This window comes from Anolis carolinensis, chromosome 4 (assembly GCF_035594765.1).
Source record: "Anolis carolinensis isolate JA03-04 chromosome 4, rAnoCar3.1.pri, whole genome shotgun sequence".
In the NCBI taxonomy this organism is placed as follows: Eukaryota; Metazoa; Chordata; class Lepidosauria; order Squamata; family Dactyloidae; genus Anolis; species Anolis carolinensis.
The window spans coordinates 109,152,752-109,165,695 of NC_085844.1; the positions used below are offsets into that span (position 1 = coordinate 109,152,752).

Consider the following 12,944-nt stretch of genomic DNA (forward strand, 5'->3'; position numbering starts at 1 on the left):
GCCAATAATGGTACCCATCTTGGATATTGTAAGGGATTTATTATTATTATTATTATTATTATTATTATTATTATTATTATTTTTATTATTAGACCTTGCTCCCAGGAAGGTGCCTTCGCTGTGGCTCCCAACTTATCTATCTATCTACCTTTCCACATATTCTCCACATTGTGTGTATGTGTATGTATATTATATATACATGAGCCCCGATGGCGAAGTGTGTTAAAGCACTGAGCTGCTGAACTTGCAGACCGAAAGGTCCCAGGTTCAAATCCCGGGAGCAGAGTGAGTGCCCGCTGTTAGCTCCAGCTTCTGCCAACCTAGCAGCTTGAAAACATGCCAATGTGAGTAGATCAATAGGTACCGCTCTGGCGGGAAGGTAATGGCACTCCATGTAGTCATGCCGGCCACATGACCTTGGAGGTGTCTATGGACAACACTGGCTCTTGGGCTTAGAAATGGAGATGAGCACCAACCCCCAGAGTCAGACATGACTGAACTTAACGTCAAGGGATACCTTTACCTTCACCTATACACACACACACACACATTATGCAGGGACTATATACACAGTATATATCACACACACACCAATTTAACAAAGTTTCAGCCACAAAAACAAAGTTTCTGAAGTAGAACAATGACTTTCACAGTAAAGACAACCCAATTTAACAGGAAATAAGACTTTCAAAGCAGGAACAGATTTCTGCAATTATTAAAAAATGGTTTATTATAAAAGCTATGAAAATTTGCCAAAAATCAGAGGATAAGGGAAACGTTCCAAATTTTGGTGAGCTATCAGTGTTAAATGTGTTCTACCACTGTACCAAGTTTGAAGAAGATCACTCAAAAAATGAGGGTGGGAGAGTCCTGTAAAGTCCTCTCCCTCTGTGCTGTTTTTGGGAATTGCGCATGCGCGTCCGCCATTAACGAATTAATTTAGAAAATAACGAATTTTCGTTAATTTCAAATTTTTTGGGGGGCAAAATTTGGAAATACCATCAGAAACGAAAAGCTGCCCCCCTCTAGTTTTGAAACGAGTTTAGAATCAAATTTTTCGTGGATCGATCAAGCCTACTAAATAACAGTGAAGTGTGTCCCTGGTCTAACTTGACGTAATTAAGCAGTAGTAAACCTAGTTGAGATAGAAGGGTAGAGACCTGAGAATCATGGGCAGTGTAGCAGTGTCAACATTTTGTCCCATTTCTAGAAAAGGATTCAAGGCTGAGAGGATTCTGGGTTTGGTACTGAAAGCAACATAATTGCTGCAAGTCACAAGCTTGTTTTCCATTCAATTTTTGAAACTTTCATTTGTATTCTATAACTTTTATGAAGAAAGTTTGAGATGCAGATAATTTAATTCTTATTTATATAGAGGGGGCGGGAGAGGGAGAGAGAATAAATTCATTCACACACACCCCTATATCTGCATTTATCACGAGTTGGATGGCTTGTGTTGCTTATATTCAATCAGTATGAAGAAGATAATGTTTCACCTGTCTGTCATAGCCAGTCCAATAGACAGAAATAACAAAAGGAAGAAAAAGTAATATCCAAAATCAGCATTACAAACCTGGCTGAAATTCAAAACTAGATTTTAAGACCCAGCATGCCACCTCACATAGTCTTGCTGGACCTATCTTTCTTCCACATTTGTTATTTTAAATTCTCAAGTTCATCCTGCCTACCTTATTTTTGAAGCATTTTCAGAAGTCTAGTTTTTTAAAGCTTTTTGTATTTTACCCATGGCAAGAACATAAAGCTCTTCTTTGGCTTTTGACATAGCAATTGCTCTCTTCTCCACTCTTGCTGACTCCAGTAGCACACACAAAGTACCTCCAAAACTAAAAGCTGCAATGCCCATTGAAAAGAGTACAAGGAATTCATTCAAAGCCTTTTTACACAGTCATGATGTGTGAAAAGAGCTGCAGTGTGCCCTTTTCCTGCAGCATGCATGTCCTGCCATGTCCCTTGCCAGCCACACATTTAGCCGCCTTGTTAAAGGGCCTGGTGTATTTACTAATAGCTGCATTTTCAGTATAGAATCAATATATACATCTCTGCGAATATATATTACATTAGATGTAAGATCACTTTACATTCGTGCTTGCTTAATATACATCTAGTGGGTACAATGGCAAAAGTGGAAATACTGAAACATGGTAGAAAGCTGGGTTATACAGTATTCATTCAAAGCAGGAAGGGGCTCGGGCAAATCCTACCTCTTTGATGTTTTAAAGACCTTAAAATTGAAAATTCTTTTTCCACAGGCATATAATTTAATGTACATCATCATGAAATAGGAGAGAGAAGAAAGAAATTCTATATGGGGTAGGAAAGAGTGTTAGCTAAAGCTGTGCTGATGCATAGAGTCCAACTGAATATACTCCTCACAGTGACTGGGAGGAGACCATAGTTCATTGGCAAAGTACATGTTTCCCATGAAGAAGGTCCCAAGTGCTGTGATGTTTTTCAGGGTAAGTGTTTGGGGAAAAGGTTTTGTATGAAACTGTAGAGCAGGGATCCTCAAACATTTAAAGCAGACGGCTAATGCATGGTTCCCCAGACTTTTGGGGGGCTGGACTATAGTCGAGGGATGGGTGTGTTGATTTGCGGTGTGTGCTAGGGAAGGCATTTAATTTCGTTGTGAATCATAGAATCATAGAATAGTAGAGTTGGAAGAGACTTCATGGGCCATCCAGTCCAACCCCCTGCCAAGTAGCAGGAAATCGCATTCAAAGCACCCCCGACAGATGGCCATCCAGACTCTGCTTAAAAGCCTCCAAAGAAGGAGCCTCCACCACAGTCCGGGGCAGAGAGTTCTGCTGCTGAACAGCTCTCACAGTCAGGAAGTTCTGCCTAATGTTCAGGTGGAATCTCCTTTCCTGTAGTTTGAACACATTGTTCCGCGTTCTAGTCTGCAGGGCAGCAGAAAACAAGCTTGCTCCCTCCTCCCTGTAAATGGCTATCATGTCTCCTCTCAGCCTTCTCTTCTGCAGGCTAAACATGCCCAGTTCTTTAAGCTGCTCCTCATAGGGCTTGTTCTCCAAACCTTTGATCATTTTAGTTGCCCTCCTCTGGACACTTTCCAGCTTGTCAACATCTCCCTTCAATTGAGGTGCCCAGAATTGGACACAGTATTCCAGGTGTGGTCTGACCAAGGCAGAATAGAGGGGTGGCATGACTTCTCTGGATCTAGATGCTATACCCCTATTGATGCAGGCCAGAATCCCATTGGCTTTTTTAGCAACCGCATCACATTGTAGGCTCATGTTTAACTTGTTGTCCACGAGGACTCCAAGGTCTTTTTCACTCGTACTGCTGTCGAGCCAGGTGTCCCCCATTCTGTATCTTTGCATTCCATTTTTTTCTGCCAAAGTGGACTATCTTGCATTTGTCCCTGTTGAACTTCATTTTGTTAGTTTTGGCCCATCTCTTTAGTCTGTTAAGATCGTTTTGAATTCTGCTCCTGTCTTCTGGAGTGTTAGCTAATCCCTCCCAATTTGGTGTCATCTGCAAACTTGATGATTGTGCTTTGTAACCCTTTGTCTGAGTCGTTAATAAAGATGTTGAACAGAACCGGGCCCAGGACGGAACCCTGAGGCACTCCACCTGTCACTTCTTTCCAAGATGAAAAAGACGCATTGGTGAGCACCCTTTGGGTTCGCTCACTTAGCCAATTACAGATCCACTTAACCGTAGTTTTGTCTAGCCCACATTTTACTAGTTTGCTTGCCAGAAGGTCGTGGGTGACTTTGTCGAAGGCCTTACTGAAATCCAGGTATGCTACATCCACAGCATTCCCTGTATGACCCAACTCGATACAGGGAATCGACCCACCCCAATGACTATTGTCATTGCAGTAGCACAATGACAATAAAGCTATTCTAATCTGTTCTATTCTATAGTTTGGAGGTTCTAGCAGGAAAGCGCAGCTATCGTATACCTGGGACTGAAGACTGGAGACCTCAGTAAACTACTTCTATATCTGGGATGTTGTCCTTTTCCACCAACTATGCAGCTTCAGGAGGGATGCAAATGGAGTGGTGATGGAGGAAAGGGACAGATGTCACAGCCAGAACACCCTCACATCCACTATTCTATAGTATGAAAAATGAATTCCTATGCACACTGCATTTCTCTTATTGTAGTTCAAAAATATATGAAAAAAACCAATACAATATTTAAAAAGAAGAACAATTTTAACCAACATAAACTTACCAGTACTTCAATGGGGCCTGCTTTTTGGATGATGAATCAAGTTATTTAGGATTGTTGTTATGTGCCTAAAAGTTGTTTCAAGCTTAGGACAACCCTAAGTCTAAAGTTAAAGGTAAATGACCTTGGTGGTTCGCATCCGGCCTGTGGGCCTTAGTTTGGGGACAGCTGCTTTAGAGAGACTCTTATAGTAATTGCCAACAATACTGAGTCTGATGAACCAATGACCTGACTCATATAAGGCAACACATCTCATGAACTCCTTGGCTTCATATAGATAGTAATTAATGGAAATTGAATACTTTGGGTGGTCATATGACCCTAACTAAGAACTTCCATATCTGTGTTTCTGCCAATCAGGACTGGCAATCTCAACTGCACTCTTGTCTGTCTGGAATCCATTGATATTTTAATCACTGTTCACTTGGAACAAATTGTTTATATTTCCAACCGGAGGCCAGTATTAATGAAACAACTTAAAAACTAATAGCATTGGTGGAACAATACATAAAGACAATACTATCTAGGTATCAATTTGAAACCTCCCCCACCCCCCCCACACACTTTCTTTCCTTCACACTCTGTGTCAGCACCGCCAAGTTTGATGTATTTTCACCAGCACTCACTACATGACAATTACAATACCTTAAAAGAAGATCAAATTACAGCAGTATTTCTTCACTTGGTGATGTGATGAAAATCTTGTTCCTTTCTCTCTCTTTTTCTGAGGCGGGAGCACTTGAAGCATTGTCCACTTGGATCTAAATCAGTTTCAGTTATATGATCTTTCAGCTTTTGTAAGAGAAACATGTTTTTGTTTTTAGCCAATAGAGAAGAGGACTCAATAGAATTTATTGATTATCTCCAAAAATATGTCATTTTTCAAAAGGTAAGACAAGGTCAAATTCCAGACCTGTACCTCTCATTAACATTCACATAGCAGTGTTCCCCACCTGGAATCTGGAGTGCTGCTATTCCTTCTATCGCCCAGGGATGTTCCAGTTGCATCTGTACATCTGGCTTGAATCACATACTTCTTTGTAATTTTCATACCAAGAAAATACATTGTGTTCATTTGTAAACAGTTTTTGTCCCAAGACGTATCCTTGTGATCCAAATGAAAGCAATGGTGTGGTGAAGTATAGCTTTTGGAACAATACCAGAATTTTGTTGTGGTTAACAAATTACAAAGAATTAGCACTATCAGGATGTTTGCCATCTTCCCAAGTATAAATACGATTGTTTGGAGCTCAGATTACCCAGAATCATACGCTCACATGAATATGTGTTTATTCAAGTTTCCCCAGGTTTTGATTAATTTTAGCAGTAATGACAAAAAAAGTTTGCATAGCATGTATGATGAAGACATCACTGTATGATACACTTGCAGAATGTCATCTGTACAATAACCAAGCTGATAATCTGCAAAGGGTTTGATATAGGCAAAACTAGTGAAAATACAATAGGCAAAGCATCTTTTATCCAGAATCCTGAAATCCAAAAATACTCCAGTATCATCCACATGAATGACTGAGATAGTGACACCTCTACTTTCTGATGATTTAGTGCAGAGGTTCTCAGTCACAGAGCCCTTTTTGAAGCAAAACTTTCTTATAGATGCCCAATAAATGTTTATATATTATATTATACCATGCAGGGAAAGCACAATCAAAGCACCCCAATAGATGGTCATCTAGCCTTTGTAATAATGATAGCAATAGGAGCAATCCCACAGACCATCCAGTCCAACCCCCTTCTGCCAGGCAGGAAAAGCACAATCAAAGCACCCCCAACAGATGGCCATCAAGCCTTTGTAGTAATACTAATAATAATCACACACACATCACACAGTCCTAAACCCTTGAGAAGTGTTCGACTTGTGATTTTGTGATACAAAATCCAGCATATATATCTCATTTGCTGAGTCACACTATGTCTTTGTGTCAATAATAATAATAATAATAATAATCATCATCATCCATTGGAACTTGTGCCACAAATACTATCTGCCTGTGTCAACAAACTGGTTACAAAGAATTGGTTGAAAAGTTACAAAAAATTAACATCTAAAGTTACTCTGGGACTTTTGAATTCAAAATGACAGTTTTGGAACACAATATTCCTGACCTCACAATTGTGTTAACAAATGAAGTATGGATCATCGATGTTGCAATCCCAGGTGACAGCAGGATTGAAGAGAAGCAACTGGAAAAGCTGACAAGATATGAGGATTTAAAGATTGAATTGCAAAGACTCTGGCACAAGTCAGTAAAGGGACCCCAAGGGTACACTTTGAGAATCCCTGGTTTAGTGAATACAACCTTTGTTTCATGCACATATTTATTTTAAAAGTATGAAATTACCTTCAGGTTACGTGTATTAGGCATATACATCTTGTGTTTAGATTTGGGCCCTGTCTCAGAGACATCTTATTATTTTCATTTCTACAAACACAGATATTAAAAATCTCGAAAAAAAAATCTGTAATCCAAAACATTTCTGATTTCAATAATTTTGGATTAAAGATACTCAAACTGTAAAACTGCTCCTCAAAAACACCCTCCCTCCCCTTCTCCCCCAAAAACCACAGACACACTGAAGAGGTGACAAACACAAGAATTTCCCCGAGAAACAGTACAAAATGAGAATTTCCAGAACTCCATAGGCAGCACAGACAGAAAGCCACCTTTTCCAAGCTCTGGTGATTATAATAATAATAAGGTATTATAATATGCAAACCTTGGAAGATAAATATTGAGTTCTGAAGCAATGCAATTTTCAGGACAGAGGCATCTGAAAGTTGTGATGTTTTTTAAACTTTTAAAAATGTGACATCCGCTATACATCTTTAGTCCTTGATCAGCTAGTGAGGCCAGAGCAATGTTTTATAAGAAGAGAAGGCAACACACTTTTCTAGGTGATTAAACATGAAACTTTTAGAGATCACTCACATGAATCTGGGCATACACAAACAAAGAGAATGAGAAGGAAAACCGATCCTGAGTGATTTTTTCTTCATTATTCCAGTGAGGAAGAGGTGGTTCTACCTTTTCTGACTCCCATATCTGACTATAGTATTGCCTTATATAAGCCAGTGCAATACTGTAGATCTTCAAGGAAGGGCTTTTCTCAGTCCCTTTACCTTCATAGACATGGTTGGTGAGGACTTGAGAGAGAGAGCCTTTTCTGTGGCTGCTACCAGAAGGTAGAACTTCCTTCCATTTTTTAAAAAATGAACAAAGTATAGGAGAAAACATTTACCATATGCAGTTGAAAGCCACACCCAAATACCACTTCTCAACATAGTCGTCATTCAAATCTAGGCACTTATCATAGCGATGAATGAGCTTGGCAACTCCTTTCTCACAAAACTCTGCCACTTACGTCCTCAACCAGCCGGTCACCCCTTGCCGCAGCTGTGCATCGTCACCAAAACACTGCGCTGAGGAATTTCAACTGCGTATGGTAAATGTTTTCTCCTTGGTTCATTTTTAACGTAATCTATTTTCTGGATAACCCTCGTATATGTTATATGCTTGTCTATATGTACAGTATGCATAAGGTTGTGTGTGAACTGCAGCTTACATCATGCCTGGTTAATGCCCACAAACTCCATCAGTAATTAAAGTTTGTTATATTGGGTAAGTTTGGTATAGATGTAGTACAGCTGGGGTTCAGTGTGGTCTCTTTCTGTAGGGTAAACTTGAACTCCCACTATGGTGAGTCAGTCGTCTCAAACCCCTCCAGTAACATATTCCCCTGTTTTCAGAGTGTTCTTTATTTACTATCTTGGTTTTAGGGTTTTTTTTTAATGCTAGGAGCCTGGTTTTGTTTATTTTCAATGGATTTCCCTAGGTAGGAAACAGTCAGGCAAGTGTGGTTTATATACCTGTGGAATAATGTCTAGCATGGGAGAAAGAACTCTTGTCTGTTGGAGGTGACTGAATGCTGCAATTAGTCACCTTGATTAGCATTTAATGGCTTTGTAGCTTCAAAACCTGGCTGATTCCTCCCTGGGGGAATCCTTTGTTGGGAGGTGTTAGCTGGCCCTGATTGTTTCCTTTCTGGAATTCTCCTGTTTTCAGAGTGTTGTTCCTTATTTACTGTCCTGATTTTAGAGGTTATATTGTTCTGTATTATTATACCACAGTAATTTTTACACAACTTCTACACAACTGTATAAAATCTACACTGAACTGGGTTATATGGCAGTGTGGACTCAAGATAATCCAGTTCAAAGCAAATACTGTGGATTATCTGCCTTGGCATTCTGAGTTATATAGCTGTGTGGAAAGGCTTTGAGTCTACACTACCACATAATCCAGTTCAAATCGACTAATCTGTATTTTATAGGCAGTGCGGAAGAGGCCTAAGTGACCCCTGCCTGTCCTTGGGGCACCATTGTGGCTGAGGGGGTTGCTATGACATGAAGGGGGCGGGGCCTATTCTTCTGACTGGCAGCCAGGGGGAGAATGGCTCTTCCTCATCCTCCCTCCCCCCATTTCTAATTGAAGGTCTATGTTTTCCTGTGTGTGGGAGGAGGGAGGGAAGCCCCTCCAAGAAGAACAGCCCTGGCAGCTGGCTCTCTCTCTACCTGCACTTCTCCACATGCAGGGCTCCCCCCCAATCAGCTGTAAACACAGTCTCCCCCCTCAGGGCAAGTATGGAGAATAAAGGGAGAAGAGGGGAGTGTACCATTCGGACGGAAGAGGGAGGGGGGAGCATGAAAAATAGAAATAGGCCAATCTGTTTATTTGGGGGGGGGGGGGGGTTGATGGTCACTCCTTGAAAAATGATTAGTCTTGTGGCCAAATTTGGTGTGATATGGCCCAGTGGTTTTGTTGTTCCTTCTGTCCTAATTATGGACATTACATTTTTATATACAGTATATATATAGACTAGCTGTGCCCGGCCACTCATTGCTATGGTTATGGAAATCCTTTGTTGGCCAGGTGGAATAGCAGTGAATGGCCTTGCAGCCTCAAAGCCTGGCTGTTTTCATCTTATGGGAATCCTTGCTTGGTGAGCTGGAGTGCAACGGAATAGGCTTGCTGCCTGGAAGCCTGTATACTTGCGTTCTAGGGGAATTATTTTTGGGCTGCTAGAATCAAAATGAATAGCTTCACTGCTTCAAAGCCTGACCGCTTTCTACCTAGGGGATTCTGGTGAGGACCCAAAGTTTTCCTCTTGCTGGAACAGATCTTCCACCCTTGCCTACCCCATAGCAAAGGGAACACGCTTTCCTCCACATTGTCCCCATTGTCTCTTTGCCTTGGCTAGCCTGGGAACTTGGCCTATAATGGCTGCTTTCAAGATGGCGGGTGGGGTTGCCGACATAACCTTGCATACATGCAAAGCAGTTTTCTTATTTTTGGAATTTTCTGGCCTTGTCTGTTTCCTTTCTTTCTTTTTCTTTTTGATTGTCACTTCTTGGAAAGTGATTAGTTTGGTGGCCAAATTTGGTGTGATTTGGCCCAGTGGTTTTGGTGTTAACTCAGTCCTAATTATGCACATTACATTTATATATATATATATATATATATATATATATATATATATATATAATATTAGACATTGACCTCCAATAACTTGAATATTCCCTGAGAATACAGTCACAGCCAAATGAAGGAATCCACATTTGACCAGATCAATCACTATTTATAGTCATCAATTTCTGGCAGTGATGGAAATACTCTTTGGGTTGCTGTGAGTTTTCTGGGCGTTATGGCCATGTTCCAGAACCATTCTCTCCTGATGTTTCGCCCACATCTATAGAGATGTATGGATGTAAGGATACTCCACCACAGACATCAGAAGAGCTGCAAGGCCAAAACAAATAATGAGAGTAAAGACAAAGATCCACCCAGAGGAAAAGGTTTGTTACCATACATCAAGGGAACCACTGACCGCATAGGGAAGCTGATAAAGAAACACAACCTACAAACTACCTACAGACCCACTAAGAAAATGCTACATTCAGCGAAAGACAAGAGGAATCTTATCACCCCTGCAGGAGTGTACCGTATACCATGGTGCTGTGGACAAGTCTACATAGGGACCACCAAACACAGTCTTGCCCAAATATGAATCAAGGAACATGAAAGGCATTGTAGACTAACTCATCCAGAGAAGTCAGCCATAGCAGAGCACTTGATGAACCAGTCTGGACACAGCATATTATCTGAGAACACAGAAATGCTGGACCACTCTAACAACCACCATGTCAGACTACACAGAGAAGCCATTGAAATCCACAAGTATGTGGACAATTTCAACAGAAAGGAGGAAACCATGAAAATGAACAAAATGTGGCTAACAATATTAAAAAAACCCTCTAAAATCAGGACAGTAAATAAAGAACAACACTCTGAAAACAGAAGAATTCCAGGGATGAAACAATCAGGGCCAGCTAACACCTCCCAGGCAGGAATCAGCTAGGCCTTGAAGCTGCAAGGCCATCAAATACTAATCAAGGTGATTAATAACAACATTCACACTTGCCTCCAACAGACAAGAGTTCTTTCTCCCACCCTGGACCTTCCACAGATATATTGGAAACTAGGCAAGGGAGGTTTATATAAATCACAATCTCTGAGGACAACTGCCATAGAGGAGCGAATGCTTCTGGAACATGGCCATACAGCCCGGAAAACTCACAGCAACCCAGTGATTCCAGCCATGAAAGCCTTCGACAACACATGGAATACTGTCCTGCTTACTTCAAAGAACCAGCATGAACGCAGATCAAAGATAGCTGCTCTCAAAACCAATTTTTATTGAAGAATACATGACTTGGAAAAAGTCGAGAATGACCTAATGTTTACATACAATCATTTTTATCACCTTTGTTGCAACGTCACACCACACGTAAATGTCATCATCAAAACCCCACCCCCTGTATCACATTACTACTATTCCCACACAGTCTACCAATTATAATTGTTTATACTTTCAACCCCGAGTTCCCATGCTCTTCTATCTTCTTCTGCCAGGTGCTTTCATGAGACATTCAGGATTATTTATGTTATGACTCCAAGTCCAGGGCTTGGAAATTCAGCCCTGGGACTTGGTTCCATGACAGAATACTCTTTGTTTAGACAAAAGACATCCATGAATACCTGGCAGGAATGAGTAGCTATAACTCAGAGGCACATTGTGCCAAATGTTGATGATTTGTTAATTTCTGATATACAATATTTGTGCCATTCCACATAGAAGAAGAACACACACACTAATTCAGTCTTCAGAAGTCTCTCATGGTGAATATACATGATAGCCTGCCTGCCTCAATTAGCTTTTTTCTTTGGAAAAGAAAGATTACATCAAGGCACTTGTATGCGCTTAAGTTGATATATCTTATATGTGTTCCCTTATTTCATGAATTCCTGTTCATAAATGGAAGTTAGTAAACCTGATATATGTGGTGAAGTGCATACAAAATTGTCTGGCTCTTGGTGACTATATATTCTAGGTGAGTCATCTATGGCCTAATGGTATCTGGGAAGTGGAATTGGCTGAAGGTTTTCTAATATGGTTGTTAGTGATGGAGTGGTCAGAGCCCTCTTGTCTAGAAGAGTAACTAATACAAAAAAGAGTCAGTGCTCCAAATATGACTTATGTCCTTCCTGGACAGCTGGAGAGCATCCCTAGGAGCACATTATAACAGTATGAAGAACAGAATGTCAGAGGTCAACATTGGTAATTGGCAGTAAGACAGGAAGGGAGAATGGAATAACCTAGATAAACTAAGGGGAGGGGAGGCTTTGCACTGTTGATCAAGTCAAAGAATGGTGGACTCCTGAAAAAGAGTTTCTGTCATGTCAGGTCAGATCCCACAGACAGCTGCTCAGACAAGGGAACTGGGAAGAAAATGAGATGTGCTCAGTGGCTTACAGAAGTGAAATGATACCAGGCAGAGCTGGGTGTATGCATTATTTTAGAAATAAGGCCAAAAGGAAACTACTTTGCTAGATGGAGGCCTACTGTGAGTATGGACAACCTTTATATTCCTTAAAAGTCTACAGTTAAGTAGGTCATGATGTCTAAAAGTTACCACAGAGGAAGAGAAAAGAATAAAAGAAAAATTCAAGTTGACAAAAAATCTTATAAATTGCTTTGCAGTATAAAAGGACTGTAAACACATGCTTAACAAGATAACTATCTATTATCATTCTTTTCAGATTCCCATTTCACACAAAAAAACCCAGAACTCCAGTTCAAAGACTTGTCAATGTAAGTTTAAAGGTTTGTTTACTGTCATTATTAACAGTTGTTGTAATTAACATGCCAGTTTGGCTGTGTAACTTGATTTCTTTTAAAGCGAAAAGTGATAGAACACAAACACAAAGTGCACTTGGCTTTATGAGAATAACACCAAACTCCAATGGAAGCAAACATTTTTGTTTGACAACCTGCTGGGGAAGCAAAATCAGCAAAAGATATAATTAAATTGCAAAGGAAATTGAGATATCTGTTAGTCATGTGATAAAGAAGTTCTTCTCTAGATTTCCTGGCAATGGTGCAATTATCTTTTGCTTAAGTGCAATGTGTCATTAAACTCAACAATGCCTATGGATTTTCCTCATCATTAATTCTATTATTTCCTAAAGATATTATTCTGCAACGTGGTAGTTGTAGCACCATGGAAAGCCTCATAAGTATTACTGGATGAAATCATTTGACTCAGCTTTTTGTTTTGTTATTGTTCTATTATGAGAACATACATT

General features: G+C 40.2%; 1 long non-coding RNA gene across 1 annotated transcript in view; it reads left to right on the forward strand.

The window, feature by feature from the left end:
- LOC103279393 (uncharacterized) overlaps positions 1–12,944 on the forward strand; it is a 60,940-nt gene that overhangs the window by 11,034 nt on the left and 36,962 nt on the right. Inside the window, exon 2 of the long non-coding RNA XR_010005153.1 lies at positions 12,399–12,450. This is a non-coding gene — a long non-coding RNA (uncharacterized LOC103279393). The remainder of the gene's footprint in view (positions 1–12,398; positions 12,451–12,944) is intronic.